At 40.1% G+C, this 19691-nt stretch overlaps 1 protein-coding gene across 6 annotated transcripts in view; it reads right to left on the bottom strand.

Annotated features, from left to right (window-relative positions):
* eepd1 (endonuclease/exonuclease/phosphatase family domain containing 1) overlaps window positions 1–19691 on the bottom strand; it is a 151693-nt gene that overhangs the window by 77705 nt on the left and 54297 nt on the right. The window lies entirely within an intron of this gene.

Here is a 19691-nt window from a genome sequence, read left to right as displayed (position 1 = left end):
AAAACCTTCATGGGATATGAGCGCCACTGACCGGCCAGCATTTATTGGCATTCTCTAGTTGCCCTATAGAAGGTATAGTAAGCTGCCTTCTTGAACTGCTGCAATCCACATGATGTAAGTTAAGGAGGAAATTCCAGGATTTTGATCAGCAGTGAAGGAACAGTGATATATTTCCAATATGGGCTTTTTACATCTCTACTCCACACATTGATACTCTCTCACACAGACACTCAACCCCCCACCCCAGACACGTACACACACTCCCACTCATGCATCCCCTCACAGACTTACGACACTCTACACTCACTGCACACACATATACACTCTCACACTCACAACCCCCAACCCAAACAGACACAAAGACCCACATATTTTGTGATGTGAATTTGTACTTGCAGAGTTACATTGTACTTTGCTCAAAAACTGCATGAATTCGTGTAAAACTCCACTACCTCACTTTTTAAATTAGAATCAATCTAAACATCATGGCATAGACAGAGAGAACTGGGGGCTAACACCTTCAACATATTGTCTAGGAAACATCAATTGTTACAGATAACCTAAGAATGCAACTTTTAAAAAAGGTTTTGTGATTTACACATGAAAGAAGTGAAACTATCATGGTATTCGAACAGATGAAAGACTCAACAGACAATCAAGGTATTAACAATGTATAATTTCAGTTACATCACACTGTAAATTCTTGCTATAAATTCTGTGCCTTACAATTGTGTCTTCCACTATCACCTGATGAAGGAGCGTCGCTCCGATAGCTAGTGTGCTTCCAATTAAACCTGTTGGACTATAACCTGGTGTTGTGTGAATTTTGACTTTGTAAACACCAGTCCAACACCGGCATCTCCAAATTATAATATTTAGGCAAAATACAAAGCAAGAATAGATAGCGACCAGGAACATCTGAGACCATGCAATTTGCCAGCCATACTACAAGCCTCCAGGGTATCTTGTGTGATTTGCTTTCATATCTGATATGATCTTGGTATTCAACACCTCAACAAATTAACTGAACAAAAGAAGAGAAGCACTGCACTTTATTTTAAGAAAAAGTGTAATTTAGCTTAGTCAATCCTCACAATGGACTATACATGGGATAGTCCAAAAGTATACAAGAAAGAGCTAAACAGACCAAGATTGCTTTACAGCATATCACAATGAATGACTAGATTTCAACTGAATGGTTTCATCATGGATGGGGTTACAGGTGAAGTGTTTCTTGTTACAACAAGGCATTAGGTTATACTGGGACATACATTGTGTGAGTAAAGCTGTTTTGTAATAACTTAATTTATTAAGTGTTTATCGATGTACATTTCAAAACTTCTCAAGTTTTGTTAGACAATGTGCATGTCAACTTGGCAATATTGAGTTGAAAAAAGTAAGTCTAAACACAAAGTAAGCAAAGCAGATTAGCCACCAAAAACATAGATGGCAAACAATTATGGAACAAGAGAAGATATTCAAAACTTATCAACCTCATTCAATTGCAAACAAATCTTCTAGTATTTTAAAGCTCACAACTTTAACTTCATGATGTCCTGCCATTCTTGATGCTCAATTAGCCTTGCAATTTTTAATGATTAATCTTGAAATTTACTCAGCTTTTTCTGTTTTTATTACATATATAAGAAAAGCCAACAATTTTAAATGCATTTGCTTAAGATTAGCTTTTCTGAAAAAAAAACAAAAAAAGTTTTAAGTTTTGCTTAAAACAAAAGTTCTCTGGAAGATGTCTGGTATAAAAAAAGTCAATGATTTCTTTGGTGCTGATTTGATTAAATTGACTTCCTGCAAATAGATTTTGTTGACTAGCCCTTTGCTTTGATTACAGTGTTGTCCTGTAAATCATGATGTATAAGTTGACGAAGTTCTGACCCAAAAATCATGACTTTGTAAATAATCAGCACATAACTAGATCACCACCCAGCCTCATGCCCCCATTGTAGACAAGAACACCCTGCACTCATTAGTAGTCAGCTCAATTTTTTCACCCAACAAATGCACGTTTTATTCACTGGCATCTCATAAACTTGGAGCAAGGGACCAATGAAGTATTACTAGTGGCCTGCAAAAGATTACAAGCAAGTTTAGGACATGCCCACATAGCACACAATGCATGGCAAACAACAAAAAGAAATTAGTCTTCCAACAAATGAAATACAAATCCGGTTTCAAGCCAAAAGTCATAACATTTGCTATCACATCAAGTAACTGTTGAAGAGAGGGTGCTCAGTGTTAGCAAAAAAACTGGTATGAGAATGGAAGAATGACGAATCCATCTTCAAGAAGGTGCCAAGACCAAATGAGCTATGTCAACTGGGACCACCCATTGCTACCTACTCTTGAGAAGCATGGATCAGATTGCTTCTTGAAAATTGCCAGAGTAGTTACATTACCATCTGAAAACTGAAGTGAGCCAAGTCAAGGAGAGATTTCAGATCAACAAATTGGCATAGCTGCTTTATGGATTGAAAATATTTTGTGTTGTAGTAGAAGACCAATACCTTTCAAAGACTACCAAAAACCTCCAGTGCCAAAATGACCAGTTTTCATCAATTCACCATCAAGAACTCATTGTTCTACATTGACAATGTGGAACAAACACCCAAGACTGCTGACATGTCCAGAGGCTTAGGCATTGTCAGAAGGTTGGTCAGGGCAGTCCTGGTCCTCAGCTGTCAAGTTAAGATCCTTTTGTGGGTGAAAACGAGATGAATACCCAGCACCCCACCATCCACCTTATCTCTTGTAGCCCTGTTATATGGTTCATTTTCTGTGGATGTTTCTGCAGGTAAAGGCTGCAGATATTAGCCTGAAGTATGCAGGGTTAAACGAAGTTGTAGAGAAATTACCTCCAATAGTGCATGACTCAGTCCTTCAGTATCACACTGCAATGGCCGTGATTTGGAGATGCCGGTGTTGGACTGGGGTGTACAAAGTTAAAAATTATAAACTTTTAAAAATAGTTTTGTGATTCACATATGAAAGAAGTGAAACTATCATGGTCATTCTAACTAATGAGACTTAACAAACAATCAAGGCATTTTTCGCTGTATAATTTCAGTTACATCACACTGTAAACTTTTGCTATAAATCCTGTGTCTTACAATTGTGTACTCCACAACCATCGGATGAAGGAGCGGTGCTCCGAAAGCTAGTGCTTCCAATTAAACCTGTGGGACTATAACCTGGTGTTGTGTGATTTTTAACATTGCTATGGCAATCTACATCTTTGTGCTTACAATGACTGAACATAGAAGTTTCTGATTCAGTGGCAGGAGTGTTTTCAACTAAATTACGGATAACACAATCTGTTGCAGACTAATTAATAAAGATGGATTGCTATGATTCTTCATCAACACTTTTATGTAATGCAAGTAGAAGGCAAACTAAATGGATCTTAGTCATTTTCATCTATTAGCTTCTATAGACATACTGCATAAAAATAAACATCCATTCTTTTCCAGCAATGTTTTCCATTACTGAAAGTGATTTCTATTAAGACTTCACACTAGAAAAACTAATGCATTACGTGATAACTCTGGTTCCTAGAGCTATTAAATGGGTTTATTTTTCTCATGGGATTAGTTCCACAATGCAAAATAAGCACAGCACAATGTACAGCTGTCAAATGAGCTGCTGTACTTGTGGCCATAGACATGTGCCACCTCTCCTGAGGCACCCCTGTAACAGCTAGCATAGTCAACACAAAATAAACTTGCCTCAAAAAAAAAATTACGCATCCTTTGGAGATATTAGACCTAATGTTTCTAGGTCTTAAACCTTATATAGGACTTCTTCACTCGCCTAGTTATCACTGCCACCTTCAATCCTCAGTCCTAATCATGAGCTTGTGTTGACACATTTGGCTCTGCTCATTTTAATGTTTAAAATACGAAGTGCATCTTCCTTGATTTCTAGCTTTAGCAGACAAGTTGGTCTGAGTCAAGGATGGCTTCATAGGTTCCCTCCAAGATTAAATTCACAATCATAAAGTGCTACACTCACCAATCCAGTGTCAATCATGCTAATAATTGCTAATCTCCATCATTCTAATTCTATCAGACTATGAAATAGTCCACCATTTGAAAGCAAGTAGTAAGGGAAAGAAAAATCAAATGGAAATACAGTAGAACCCCCCCATATCCACGGAATCAGTTTCCGTGGTTTACTATAGCCTGAAAATATTACTTGGAACGTTCCAGAAATAATTCCAGGAGGCTGCCGGGGAGATAAAATTTCCCATTTAAGTGACGGAGTTCGCTCCATGGTTTTAGGCATTCACGGTAGGCCTTGGAACGTATCACCCACGGATACAGGGTGAAAAAAATGCAGTTACTTGTGGAAAAAGAGCCAGATAATAACTTCAGGGGTGAAATCTAACTGAATGTTAAATTCACTGTTATAGTACAAGATAAAAAAAACTAGCTTGTGTGTGTTAGAGGGTCTGCAAAATAAGCTGTACATGTAACACTGACACGACTGAGATCACACACATACACATCATGTTCAGCTTTCACCATCAACAGCAGTTGAGCCTGGGATTTGGACTCTGTCATCCGTTCAGAAAAATCAATACAATGCACATTAGCCTTCTGGCCATAGTTAATGCCCATACAAAGTTGTTTGTCCTCCTATTTAATAGGATAAATAATTCATTCAAAAATATCTCATCACTGCAGATATGATTTTGAGATAATGTTTAAAACTGTACAACCTTGTTTGCCCTGGGTTGCTGCAAGCTAAAAGGAAATCAGATGCGAGATTGAGCTCCTCCTCATAATTGGACTCAACTTATAATCTTTCTCAATATCTATTCATAGATCTACAGTGGGAAATTCTCTGCATTCATTTCTGTTGACCCTTTTGTAATTTGAAACAAAAATAGTTCCAGTCCTATGGTGTTAAACCATGATTCAGAGGAACCACTGTACTCTCAGTGACAAAAAGGTCATAGATTCATTGTCACTCCAAGATATTTGAATGCATAACTAAGGTGGACACTCTCAATGCAACGGAAGGTGCGCTGTACACTCAGGGGTCACAATTTAGGTGGGATATTAACTCAAAGCTCTCTATCCTTTCAAGTGTGTGTAAAATATCTCACTAACATTTTAGTAAACGTCAAGATAGTTCTTTCTGTGTTCCAGACCATAATTCGCCCCAAACCAACATCTAAAATAGATGCTCCAAACAAGTATCTCATTACCGTATGCAAATGGTCACCATGGGTCCAACATTATAAGTATTTACAGAAATTAAGTATTTAATTGGTTGTAAAGCACTTCAGAATGTCATGTGATCATTAAAGATGTCATATAAATGAAACTTTTCCTTTCTATTATTTCTAGGTGATGTCAGGTGGTGACTTGCTCCCAGAGTGGGGTCTCTTAGTGTAAATGAATGTAAACTTCTTCCTCCTTCTCCTCCAAAGAAAAAAAATTAAAAGAATGGTTACCACTCAACAGAAAATTTTGGAAAGAAACTTGGTCAACTTCAGAACAAAATCTAACACCATAAGGTGCCCATTCCAAAATCTGGTAGATCAGTCATGAACCTTCAAACTTTGATGTGTGAAATGGAGTTTGTGAACAGAATAAAAATTTTTTGGAACAAGCAAAGCACGGTGGCACAGTGGTTAACACTGCCTCACAGCGGCAGGGACCTGGGTTCAATTCCTGCCTCAGGCAACTGCCTGTGTGGAGTTTGCACATTCTCAGTGTGTCTGCGTGGGTTTCCTCCAGGTGCTCCAGTTTCCTCCCACAGTCCAAAAATGTGCAGGTTAGGTGAATTGGCCACACTAAATTGCCCGTAGAGTTAGCTGAAGGGGTAAATGTAGGGGAATGGGTCTGGGTGGGATGCTCTTCGGAGGGTCAGTGTGGACTTGTTGGGCCGAAGGGCCTGTTTCCAGACTGTAAGTAATCTAATCAAAGCGATGAGTCTCAAATACCTGCGTGAAGTAGAAGGAAAATTTCCATGGAACTTAAGAAGCCCCCATGCCAATTTGACAAAAATAATATGGGTCCACATGGTCAAATTTGACACCACACAAACAGACACCACCACTTAACACGGTCCGTAATTAGCACAGGCATTCATTCAGGATGCTGACCATGCTCCTGTCCCGTAGACATGACATGCAATTGCAGCATTTGCTTACAGCCTACCAAACTTGCTGAGTTTGGTCTACTAAACATGCTTACAGTTCAATCAGTATGTACTTCATCCATACACATCTAAGAAAAAGACACTGCAGTGTTTTCAAACAATTTCAATCAGCTGTTTACATCTTGGCTCAAGTCTAGATAAGGTTTTTGACTCAAACACAGAGAATGTTAGAGAAACCCAGGAGTTTTGGCAGCATCTGTGGAAAGGAAAACAGCGTTAATGTTTTGAGCTTGATATGATTTTTAAAAAGCAGTGTTGTGTTTTAATGAAAGAAATTGACTTGCATTTTCCAATAATGTATTTCATTCTCTATTCAGTCACAAGTTATGGACTTGGTTGGCTTGACCATTCCTAGTTTGCTTCAAAAAGGTAGGGGTCCACATTGCCATAGGTGAGCTCAAATAAACAGAGATAGAATGATTCTTCAGTCAGTACAGTGTAAGAGCTGAAAGCATACCTCAGTTTTACTGGATAGAAATTTTAACTCCAGTGACTCAGAAAAAAAACAGAAAAACGTGTCCAAGTTTGATTGATAAGTTGGACAAGAGACGTGAATTTAAGCTATTATCCATGCAATTGCAGCCCTTGCTAATGTTTGCACGTTTTGAAAGTTCTGCTGAGTAGTATGTGCGATGTTGTGCTAGTGAATTCTGAACAATTGCAGGCCATGAAATAGTTAGCAATCATCTATTTACACTTTAATTTGCATGCTATGCACAATTCGATCATTAACCTGCGATGAACAAGTGCCACTTTTTAAGAATTTGTTCCCATGTACATTCACAACTCCTTTGTGAAAAAGTTACAATTTGTTACTAAACTTACTTACAATAACAAACAGCAGACCATCTGAAAGAGAGATCAAGCACAAAAGCCTGCAATAGAGAACTTAAAATCATCTCCTCCCTTCCATCTGGATAAACAGTTATGGTACAATTGTGAAGAGGAAACACACCCATACATCACTATGATTTTCTAAATCAGCAAATTATTCTTTGACATATAGTAACCCAGGATAACCACAATGAATCATCAAGTGATTGTAGCTTCAGAGGATAATTGGTCACTGTAGAAAACCCACTGCAAGTTAGCACCAGTGAGGATGACAATTGTTTTTATTTTAAATATTTGAATCTGTATTCACTTCACCTGTTAAGTAACTACTCTAAGTGAAAAGGAACTCACAGCTCAGGACTTCCATCCCAGTAACTCTAAATGTTTCCAATGCTCTGGGAGAGAGGAGATGTTCTATTGCATCATCATAAAAGTTTTACTAGCTAGACTGAAGTTAAATTAAAACTACATATGCGCGGTTAACTGGGACAGGATCCAAAGGAAATGTTCAAACTCAGGATTCAAAGAAATTATGAGTAATTTTGTCCAGATTTCTCAAAGTCACTGCTTAAAAGTGGCCTCTTCCACTGAGCCCAGTTGTCTGTAGACAAGGGAGAGGAAATAAACAAATACGTGTAGAAGAATGTTACTTAGATATTCTCAGTGCTGTTCTGAATTCAATTATAAAATGTTTGATCAACTAACAAGCATAAACAAACATATTGAATGAATGGTTCTTTAAGACACTCCTTAAAATCTGACTCCTTCAACAGCTTTTGCTCACAGCTTGCATGGTTCTGTGTCAGATTATGTTTGCCAGGTGCCTGTGAAATCCTTGTGATATTTTACTATGTTCAAGGCACTATATAAATGCAAAAACACTTCAGTGAACGCGAGCCCAAAAGTCTCAATCAGAAATTCAATGTGCTTTATTTTAAGTAATTGTGCCAATCAAACATTTTACAATCAAATGTAATACAGCAGGAGAATCTAACTATTTTTCTACTCTGCATTGCACCTATTTCCTCTCACTTGTCCAAGCAAACTGAGGAACTTTATTTTACAGAGGGGTTTCATTTTCTCGAGTGCTGTTAATTTTAGTGTTGGAGAGAGATTTTAAAGAGGAATGTTACATTGGTAAGGAGTTCCAAGTCAAGATCGATTTGTGCTGCTGAACGTGGGACTCCGACTCCTCTTTAATATCTCTCGCCAACAGTTAGGGGGATCTCATTAACTTATTAAATATTTTGCCTCGGACAGTAGTGGTGTTTTCTGACAATCTGTCTTCCTGCAGCTCAAGACATCAACTTGAAGATTTCGTTGACAATAAAGAAATGAGATGTGATACAGGTAAGTGGTGCTACTTCATGTGGCCATGAAGGAAGCTGATAACTATACTTCAAGTTTAACATTTTCAGTAAAGACAAAAACACCATTTAACCTAAAGTTCCATCAAAACTCAACTGCCAGGGGATCTAACTGCTCGATCGATTTCAGCATTTCAATCTTTATTCTGATACACAGCAAACAACTTGCAATTAGATACTGTAGCACCTTTAATGTAGAAAAACACTTCATAGGGTAGTTCACTGGAACGTAACTTCACAAAATTTTAACACTAAGCCAAAGAAGTAGTTATTAGGAAGGTGACTAAAATGTTCAAAACAAATTAAGAAGTTTCAGGAGAAACTTTCAGTGGGAGGGATCTAGACTGTTGAATACACAGCTGTTGACAGTGGGGTGAAAGGACTGCGATATACAAAGTGAAAGATTGCAGTAGTTTAAGGGTTGCAGGACTGGAAGAGGCAGGGAAGGGCGATGTGATGGAGAGTTCTGAATGTGAGACCATTCCAAATATGAAATGTCTCCATTAATTGATTCTCTATTAATTTATCATTAATATTAGGAGGGACAAGTGGGAAAGCAAAAGCACTTGTTTCTATTTCCTCGTGAAAACCATTCAAACATCAGATCAATCTTAATACTTCAATGTTAACAAGTCCCTCAAACCATTGCACACATTGAGTCAGATCATATGATCGTTAAGGTTTCCTACTTCTGGAGTTCACCAGCCCCCAATTACTTCCTTATTTATTCTGACATTTAGAAAATCACACAGAAGATGGTGATACAGCAGCAGAAAGCTGACAGTTTTAAGATTTGGAGATGCCGGTGTTGGACTGGGGTTTACAAAGTTAAAAATCACACAACACCAGATTATAGTCCAACAGGTTTAATTGGAAGCACACTAGCTTTCGGAGCGACGCTCCTTCATCAGGTGATAGTGGAGGGCTCGATCGTAACAGAATTTATAGCAAAAATTTACAGTGTGATGTAACTGAAATTATACATTGAAAAATCGAGTGTCTGTTAAGCCTTTCATCTGTTTGAATACCATGATAGTTTCACTTCTTTCATGTGTAAATCACAAAACCTTTTTTTAAAAAAAGTTGCATTTTTTTTTAAAAAAAGGTTTTGTGATTTACACATGAAAGAAGTGAAACTATCACTGTACTCTAACAGATGAAAGGCTTAACAGACAATCAATTTTTCAATGTATAATTTCAGTTACATCACACTGTAAAATTTTGTTATAAATTCTGTGTTGCGATCGAGCCCTCCACTATCACCTGATGATGGAGCATCGCTCTGAAAGCTAGCGTGCTTCCAATTAAACCTGTTGGACTATAACTTGGTGTTGTGTGACAATTTTAAGGGATGCCTTTAAATTTAAAAAGAGAATACACATATTCGAATGAGTATACAATTAAATTATACTGAATTCACACAAAATCCATGATATCACGGTGGCACAGTGGTTAGCACTGCTGCCTCACAGCGCCAGGGACCTGGGTTCAATTCCCGCCTCAGGCGACTGACTGTGTGGAGTTTGCACATTCTCCCCGTGTCTGCGTGGGTTTCCTCCGGGTGCTCCGGTTTCCTCCCACAGTCACAAAGATGTGCGGGTCAGGTGAATTGGCCATGCTAAATTGCCCCTAGTGTTAAGTAAGGGGTATGGGTGGGTTGCGCTTCGGCGGGTCGGTGTGGACTTGTTGGGCCGAAGGGCCTGTTTCCACACTGTAAGTAATCTAATCTAATCATGATGTATTATAAATTGTGATTATTAGGCACCAAAAGATCAGTAATCCGAACAGAGGCAGAAAAATCCCATGGCACCCACAGAGCGTAACTCCCTCTTTATTCATTTCATTCAAATGACTCCACAAATTACCCTCCCATCCAACGAAAGCTCTTGTTAAATAAACAACCCTCATTGCCCTTTACTTATTCCCTTTAGTTAACAGAGCTGAAGCATAATATTCTCTGGGCATTTTAACAGGGAAAAGAAATAGCAAATGTAAGCTTCCTGAACAGTAATTGACAAAGCCAGCTTACCCACAAGTACTACAGTGTTATAAATTAATTCTACGAGCTTTTCATTCTCAGTTCATCTTGAAAAAATGTAGATAATGAAACGCCTTTTCAAATTTTTAAATCAGACAAATTGATATTGGATAAGAGCAAGTTTCTCTTCAGGTCATCTTTAATCAGAAATGAAACACAACATTTAAATTTAATGTCTTAACTTTGGGCATGAAACATTAAAGTGGGATTCCAAACTAGGATCCAATGCTGCAGACCCCATGGAGCTAGACTGGATTGACAACAATGGTAGAGCTCTTTTGCACATATTCACAGATAGTTTCTCCCATGACAGAACAAATTGGCCATAGGCAGACTTTATTTAATTTTCAGTTGAGATTTTTTTTCCACAAAGATATCAACTTCACTTCGTACTGCATGTAAAATTGTAGGCTGAACTAGGGAAAAGTACATCCCAAAACCAGCTTGGGGTCTCACGTTGAAGCATCAGATAAATATGGTTCACTGGTCATTAAGTACGAAGTTAGGTGGACAGGCAGGTAGTGCTGAGGAAGTGGGGAGGCTACAGAAAGATCTAGACAGTTTGGGAGAGTGGTCCAGGAAATGGCTGATGGAATTTAACGTGAGCAAGTGCAAGGTCTTGCACTTTGGCAAAAAGAATAAAAGCACAGACTACTTTCTAAATGGTGAGAAAATTAGTAAAGCCAAAGTACAAAGGGACCTGGCAGTGCTAGTCGAGGATTCTCTAAAGGTAAACATGCAGGTTGAGTCCGTGATTAAGAAAGCGAATGCAATGTTGTCTCTTATCTCAAGAGGGTTGGAATATAAAAGCAGCGATGTGCTACTGAGACTTTATAAGGCTCTGGTTAGGCCCCATTTAGAGTACTGTATCCAGTTTTGGTCCCCACACCTCAGGAAGGACATACTGGCACTGGAACGTGTCCAGCGGAGATTCACACGGATGATCCCTGGAATGGTAGGTCTAACATATGAGGAACGGCTGAGGATCCTGGGATTGTATTCATTGGAGTTTAGAAGATTAAGGGGAGACTTAATAGAGGCGTACAAGATAATACATGGCTTGGAAAGGGTGGACGCTAGGAAATTGTTTCCGTTAGGCGAGGAGACTAGGGCCCGTGGGCACAGCCTTAGAAGTATAGGGGGTCAATTCAGAACAGAAATGCGGAGGCATTTCTTCAGCCAGAGGGTGGTGGGCCTGTGGAATTCATTGCCACGGAGTGCAGTGGAGGCCGGGACGCTAAATGTCTTCAAGGCAGAGATTGATAGATTCTTGATGTCACAAGGAATTAAGGGCTACGGGGAGAACGCTGGTAAGTGGAGTTGAAATGCCCATCAGCCACGATTGAATGGCGGAGTGGACTTGATGGGCCGAATGGCCTTACTTCCACTCCTATGTCTTATGGTCTTAAGTACATTAAGTTGAATGGACAAACTCCTCCCTTAACTTGTAGTTAGATCAACAGAATTTCCAGAACATGTGTAACACAATAAAGTTGACACAATTAAAATATGTTATTCCCATATGTAACATATTTCATATTCTAAAACTAGCTGAATGGAAATGATTTGTAAAATGCTTGTCTGGGAAAATTCCATTTGAAACCCTATATACCAGCTAAAACTGGTCTACTTTGTTTAACACACCACTACCAAAAAAAGCTCCCAATTTTTAAATGTCAATGAGAAATAAAAATGAACACAGATTCCAACGTGTGATGACTTTTCACAATAACCAAGTCACAGTTGTGTAGTGAAGTGCTAGAATAGATTATGTACTTCTGTCCTGGAGTGGGACTCAAAACACTTGAGCCTGCCAATCTGAATCCAATTCTACATGCCATTGGCATAATGGTCAATTTTCAACTTACTAGTACATTTGCTGCAATGTGCTGTATACAATGCTCTTGGATCCAGTCATTTCTGATTTGCTCATTCCATTTGTGCACAATTGTTGGGTACATGGACACAGATTAAGTGGTTGATTGGCACTGACACAAGAAATGTTGCAAAATCTATTGGGTCCTACAACAACTTGAAAATGATTCTATGTTGAGGAGATATGATCCTTGTACATACATGCAAGAAGAGACCCCCACATAAAGACTCAAGTATTTTTGACACTTAGTAACAAACCACAATTTCTCACCAGCTGTTCAGTTTCTGAAGTTCAAAAGGACTTGTCAAAAGGATCTGAATACCGTTACTTCTAACGTATCACATTTGTCACAATTAGGTTTTTTAGTGGAACAGTCATTAAAAAGAAGAGGCCGGCAATAATATTACACCTTTCACATTGCCAGGATATCCCAAGTTGATCCACAGTCAATGAAATGTTTTTGAAGTGCATTGACTTTTCTGATGGGGAAACATGGCAGCCAATTTTCACACAGTAGATATCACAAGCAGCAATGAGCAGACAATGTGAACAGAAGAATCAACTTTGTAATACTCTACATTACAAACTTTTTAAACTTCATAAAAAATGAATATCAACAGCACAAGCTTGTGCAGGAGTCAAGATCGATTCATACTTGCTGCACTTCATTAAACTAATGAGCTCCAGACTTCACTCCACAAAACACACTACTATTTTCACCATACACCAGTCCCACATTTAGGGCAGAACGTTGTGTTGTGAACTGTTCAGATCTGCCAACTTTTCCCTGTTGTCAAAGACCTCTCAGCAAACAGTGCGCTTTAACCAGATTTAATGCCAACATTGTGAAACAGACTGGGAAAAACATCGTCATCTGGCAACCTCCATTACACTGGAACAATGAGAACCTTTCTGTTGCTGAAAGTGAAATTACGCTCACGATTAAACTTCAGACAGTTTCCACTTTTGGTTAAACCATTATGTAATGGCAGTTCAACATACAGATTTATGCACAGCCTAAAAAGGTTGTGGAGGGGAGTGTTCTTCAGGAAGAAGCTGCTGGTCTTGGAGGCACTTTCTCAGTCTGCACAATCTTTTTTTTTGCACACAAACAGGAACAGGAATCAGTCATTTACCTCCTTACGCCTGCTCTGTCATTCAGTTAGATTATTGCTAATTTGCATCAAATCTCCAAAAGGCACCTTTGGTCTCTATATTATTTAAACCATTTACTGAACAAAATTCATTCAAAAGCTGCAACTGACTTATTATTCCTCAAAAGGGAATGTGATGATGTGTCAAGTTGCTATTAGACTTTCTAAGACACAAGAGTGTTTCCCAATTTCTCTTCAGAGTGGCCTAGCTCTAATTTTTAGACACTCCTTTTTCCTGGATTTCCACATCAGATGAACTGTTATTTTCATATTTATCAAGTCCTTTTTACATTTTAAGCGCCTCAATCAGACTAAATTTATTTTTATCCTCAAAAGGAGTTTACATAACTTCTTGTCTTAATTTAACTCATAATGTAAACTCGACTGACCTTTAGATGAAATAAATCTATACAGGACACCTTCCAAGGCTGATATTAGTTAATGTGCCAAAAGGGAGGCGACACTTAAAAGGGGATCTGACAGTGACCCTACAGAGCTGAAGTTCCTCCGCTCTACATTCCAGCCTCCTTCAATTAGTCATTAACCTTTTTAGACTTCTCTTCATGGTCACCTCCTGATTTTCACTACATCAATTTAAATACATTCTCTTTGTAATTCACCACCTTACCCAATATATTTATGCTTAAATAAAACAAAGAACTGCAGATGCTGGAAATCTGAAACAACAGAAATTGCTGGAGAAACTCAGTATGTCCGGCAGCATCTGTGGGGAGAAAACAGAGTTAACATTTCAAATCCAGTGAACCTTCTTCAGAACTGAACACCACTAATGCTTAAGTTGCTTTTTGATTTTCAGCTCAGCACAGTCAAGCTCCAGACCTCAGCCAGTGGGGCGACCCTGCGGGAACAAGGTTTCTGTATTAAACCAGTTCTTTCAAATAGCTGCCTTAAAGAAACTGGCAAGCTTAACTTTGCAGTTGTCTTCCCATTGCACATGACAAAACAAGTCCAGACACAACAACATGGGCATGTACTTTGTGCTATATAAAAGGGAACCATATTGATGAAGGAAGGAGAATTTGCATTAAACAAGCTAGTCAGGTGTGATGGATAATTGGTATGTGATGATCCAAGTTAAAATCACATTCAAATGTGAGCATCAGATTTGGCAGCAATGTCTGCCACACCCCTCAAAGCAGGCAACTAGCAGGGAAATGGTCTAAGTGGCCGGACTCCCTTCAGTTGCTTCGGCAGAGCACCATTAGGAAGCTAGTTTCTTGACAATTAAACCTCAAGCACAAGTCTGTTTAAATATCACTTTCATGTCACTGGGCATTAAACTTCAGGGTCAGAAAGATTCTGGTTTAGATTAAAGCTCATTCAGCCCCCTGAAGTGACTGAAAATAAATAACTAAATACACATTTATTTTTTAAAAAGGAGATTGACAGTTGCAGCTAAGGTGACGCTGCTTTTTTGTGGGGTGAGTAAACGAAACCATACAAATACTGACAGAAATAACATTTGTTGTATAATTTACGCCTTCATATAATTTTCTTTATAATCTCTGAACCGAGAAATGACTTACACACTAACAAAAGCATGCAGGACTTGTCATGCTAATGCAGTTCCCCTCTCTCCCAATCCCTTCAAATAAATCCCAACATAGCAGCTCCATTGTGTTTATGCACACATGACTGATACATTGCAAGTTTATATTGCAGCATTTTTCATCAGGTATTGGTCCTGTCATTCAGTCTCAAAGCCAAAACATCATGAGTTGCATTAAATTGCACCTTTCAATGAAACATGCAAAATCATCCCACATTTACGATCCATCCATTTTCAGTGGGCTACTAATTCTGGTCAAGTAGTTCATTGTATGGCCTCCAGCCTCCAATGCCCTGCCCCATACTCCCACCATTAACTGTCTACCAGATCATAGGCGGCCTGGTGGCTCAACCATTAGCATAGCTGCCTCACAGCGCAGGGACCTGGGTTCAATTCCACCCTCAGGTGACTGGGTGGAGTTTGCACATTTCCACTCATGTCTGCATTGGTTTCCTCTGAGGGCTTTGGTTTCCTCCCAAAGTCCAAAGATGTGCAGGTTACATGGTTTGGCCATGGGATGCAGGCTTACAGGGATAGGGTAGGGGAGTTGATGTGAATAGGATGCTCTTCAAAGAGTTGGTGTGGACTCAATGGGCTGAATGACCGGCTCTTACACTGTAGGGATTCTATGATATCCTACCTGGTGCAGTGTTTACGCGTGCCAATAGAAAAACAGAAATCCCATTCACCATTCCAGTGAATAGGTCTTGATAACTAGACTTAGAGCTTTTAATCTCCCACCTAATATCATGTTTAATATCTCAATAATTTTCCTCCTGGACTATATACAGCATTGCTAAGGGACCTAATGCTCAAATCCTAATGAGGGCAAGTTTATCCCACAGGACTGATGATCAATGATCAGCTAATTACTCTTTGTGTACATGGCCTGTTTGTGCAGTATGTTGCTTTTCTGGTGTACATGACCTGTTTGTTGCGCTGTCTGGTCCCATTAGGGTTCCTGCACGGTTTTAGTTGTGACATCTTAAAGAGATTGCTAGTCAGGCATAGCCGATTTATTCCCTGTGGGATCAGAACTCAATGGCTGTGCAGCCATACATCTGCACAGCTTAGAAGGAACACCAAACATAGTGGAGAAGCAGTGGCGTGGTTGTAAAGTCACTGGACTACTATTTCTGAACCTCAAGAGACATTGATTCAAATCCCACTGTGCTCAACACTGAAATGTGAGCACTATTAAAAAGCTAAGGGACAAACCAAAAGCTTGCCTAATGGCAACTATATTAAATAAAATCCATCTGATTCATTAATGCCCTTTAGGGAAGGAAATCTGCCAATCTCATCTGGTCTGGCGTACATGTGACTCCAAATCCACAGCACTGAAGTTGACCCTGGGCAATTAGGGTTGGCAATAAATACCAGCTTAACCAGTGATGCCCACATCCTATGAAATGAATAATAAAACAAATCTATAACAAGATGAACCAGCATGGCCCTCGAACCAAGGGAACAATTTGGTTTAATGAAAATTGCAAAAGGATGTTCTAACAGGCAAACCTAAAATTAGGTGTCAAATTGGTAAAGCTACAATGCAGGATTAGATGCAGGTTAAAACAACAGAGGCAGAGTAGAATAGAGAGAGAAAAGCCAAGCTACGTCCTGTACAGAAGCAGCAGCATAAATCCAATTGGCTAATTACCCACAGTCCTCTCCATTAACACAATAATGCAAGGGGTCACTGCCAATGCTATCAAGTGAGAATTATCCAGCAGTAGCCTGCTCACTGATGCACATTGGTTCTGCCAATGCTACTCCACTCCTGGACTCATTACAACCTTGATCCAGACTAAAAAAAAAGGCTGAACCATAGAGGTGAGATCAGAGTGATTACCCTCAACACTATAGCTGTATTTGTCTAAGTGTGGCATTAAGGAACCCTATCAGAATTGGAGTCAATGGGAATTGAGGGGTATTTCTCTACAACTGGGAATCGTACCTAGTATAAGCAGGATCATTGTCCTGATGGAAGTTAATCTCAATCAGGGACAATACTTCAAGAGTTCCTGAGTTTGCTGTCCTAGGCCTAACCATATTCAGTTCTTTCATAATGACATTCCCTCCATCACAAGGTCAGAAGTGGGGATGTTTGCTGATGATTGTACAACGTTCAGCGCTGTTCACAGCTCCTCAGGTACTGAAGCAGCTCATATCCTTCCATACTAACACTGAAACAAATTCTTGCCTGGGCAAGGAATATTCATGCCACACAAATTCCACGGGACAAGAACCATTTCTAACAAAAGAGAATCTAACCATCTCTCCTCAATATTTAACTCTCTTTCATCTACCTTTTCTCCCACTCATCTGAGAGTTCAAGTACAGACTTCCATTGGATCGGTCTGTTGCTCATGGGCAAACTACAGCAGTGGTTTACTGTCATTTACTGCAGGACAGCTGACCAGGAAGCTTTTTCACTCTTATCACCTGCCAACAGGCAAACTGGAAGGATTTACAGACTGATAATCAACATGCTTGGCCACATTACAAATATATCTTTTATGGTCAAAGGTATCATAGAATCCCTACTGTGTGGAAGCAGGCCTTTCAGCTCACCAGGCCCACACTGACCATCCAAAGAGAAGCCCACCCAGACCCAACCCACTACCCTATCCCTGTAACCCTGCATTTTCCTCAGCTATTCCACCTAGTCTGACTAGGCAACACAGTGCCTCAGTGGTTAGCATTGTTGCCTCACAGCACCAGGGACCTGGGTTCGATTCCAGCCTCAGGCAACTGTGTGGAGTTTGCACATTCTCCCTGTATCCGTGTGGGTTTCCTCCGAGTGTTCTGGTTTCCTCCCACAGTCCAAAAATGTGCAGGCTGGGAGAATTGGCCATGCTAAATTGCCCATAGTGTTCGGGGTTGTTTAGGCTAGGTGCATTAGTCAGGGTAAATAAAAGGGTAGAGGAATGGGTCTGGGTGGGTTACTCTTCGGAGGGTCGGTGCGGAGTTGTTAGGCCAAAGGGTCTGTCTCCACACTCTAGGGATTCTACTTCTAATTCCTGGACACTTTGGGCAGATAAGCATGGCCAATCCACCTGACCGGCACATCTTTGAACTGTTGGAGGAAACTAGAGCACCAGAGGATTCCCACACAGACTCAGGGGAGAATGTGCAAACTCCACACAGAGAGTGGAATTGAACCAAGGTCTCTGGTGCTTTGAGGCAGCAGTGCTAACCACCGAGCCACCTTGCTGCCGTAAAGGTCCCGGCATGGGCTTTGAACCTGGAGCTTCGGGTACAGAGGTAGGAATACTATTACTGCGTAATTGAACTCTCTTAATGGCAATTCCCCACAGTCAATCACCTGCGAGTTAACATTGATCGGAAGTTGAGTTGGACCAGGCATACAAATACTGTGGCTACAAAAGCAGGGCAAAAGCTAGGAATCCTGCAGCGAGTAATGCAACTCTTCTCTTCCCAAAAGGCTGTCCACCAATTGCAAAGCACAAGTCAGGAGCGTGATGGTGCACTTGCCTTGAGGTATGGCTGCACCAAACTCAAGACATTTGACAGCATGTCAGACAAAGAGGCCCACTTAATCACCCCATCCATCATGCTGCACAGTGGCAGCAGTGTGCACCATTTACAAGTAGTAACTCACCAAGGCTCCTTCTACAGTACTTGCTAAATTCATGAGATCAAAAGAAGGAAAATAAGGCAACAGATTGGTGGTGGTGGTTGGGGTGGGGTGGGGTGGGGTGATGGTTGGGGTGGATGGGGGGTGGGGGGTGGGTGTCATTACCATGTAAGTTCCCCACTGAGTCATATGACATCCTGAATTGGAACTGCTTCACCATTCCTTCATTATCACTGGGTCAAAAATCCTTTCCTAACAGCACTCCACGGCTACCTACATTCAATGCAATATAACTGGTTAAAGAGGCAGTCCAACAGTATCTGCTCGGGGAAACAATGGATGGCACAATCTTGAAATTAGAGTTATGCTAATCTGGACTGATGTAGGAAGTATTTCTTCACAAAGGGGAGAGGATACCTAGACCTCCAGAACTGCCTCACTGAGGCTGGCTCAATTTCCATTTTCAACACTGAGAAGATCTAAAGTTATTAAGGATTATGAAAGAAAGACGGGTGAATAAAGTTATGAGAAAGCTAAGTGTGACCTAATGAAAGGCAGAACAGGTTCACCATGGTGAATGGTTTACTCTTGCTCTGGACTTTGTACCACTGATCCAGACTGAGGACATACACAAGGAATGGTTTCCATTTCTGACTCCACAATGTGCCTGGAAAATCCTTTAGCTACCTGAAACTGGCTGGGTTGAGAGTCCAAGTGAATTCTGAAATGGGAGCTCACACTCAATAGACATCATACCCACCAGAAGGAATGCAGAACAAGGACAGCCACCCCCTTTCGATTCAGTTGAGGGCAAGTGAGGAATAGAGAGGAATTCAGTACAAGTTTGCTTTATCAAAAGTTAAATCTTCCTCATAGCCCCTACTGTTGAACCAAGTTCACATATTCACATTCAACTAAGAGAAAATACAAAAATGGGCAATGTCAGTTTTCAACGTTCTTTTTAATTGCAAGCAAATAGCCAAGCAACTGCAATCTACAGCCCAGCCTAATGCTCGGTGATTTGGTGACTCAACCAGTTGTATATTACTGTACATTGAACTGCAC

The sequence above is a fragment of the Hemiscyllium ocellatum genome, chromosome 34 (assembly GCF_020745735.1).
Source record: "Hemiscyllium ocellatum isolate sHemOce1 chromosome 34, sHemOce1.pat.X.cur, whole genome shotgun sequence".
Lineage (NCBI taxonomy): Eukaryota > Metazoa > Chordata > Chondrichthyes > Orectolobiformes > Hemiscylliidae > Hemiscyllium > Hemiscyllium ocellatum.
This window is presented reverse-complemented; position numbering and strand designations above follow the sequence as displayed.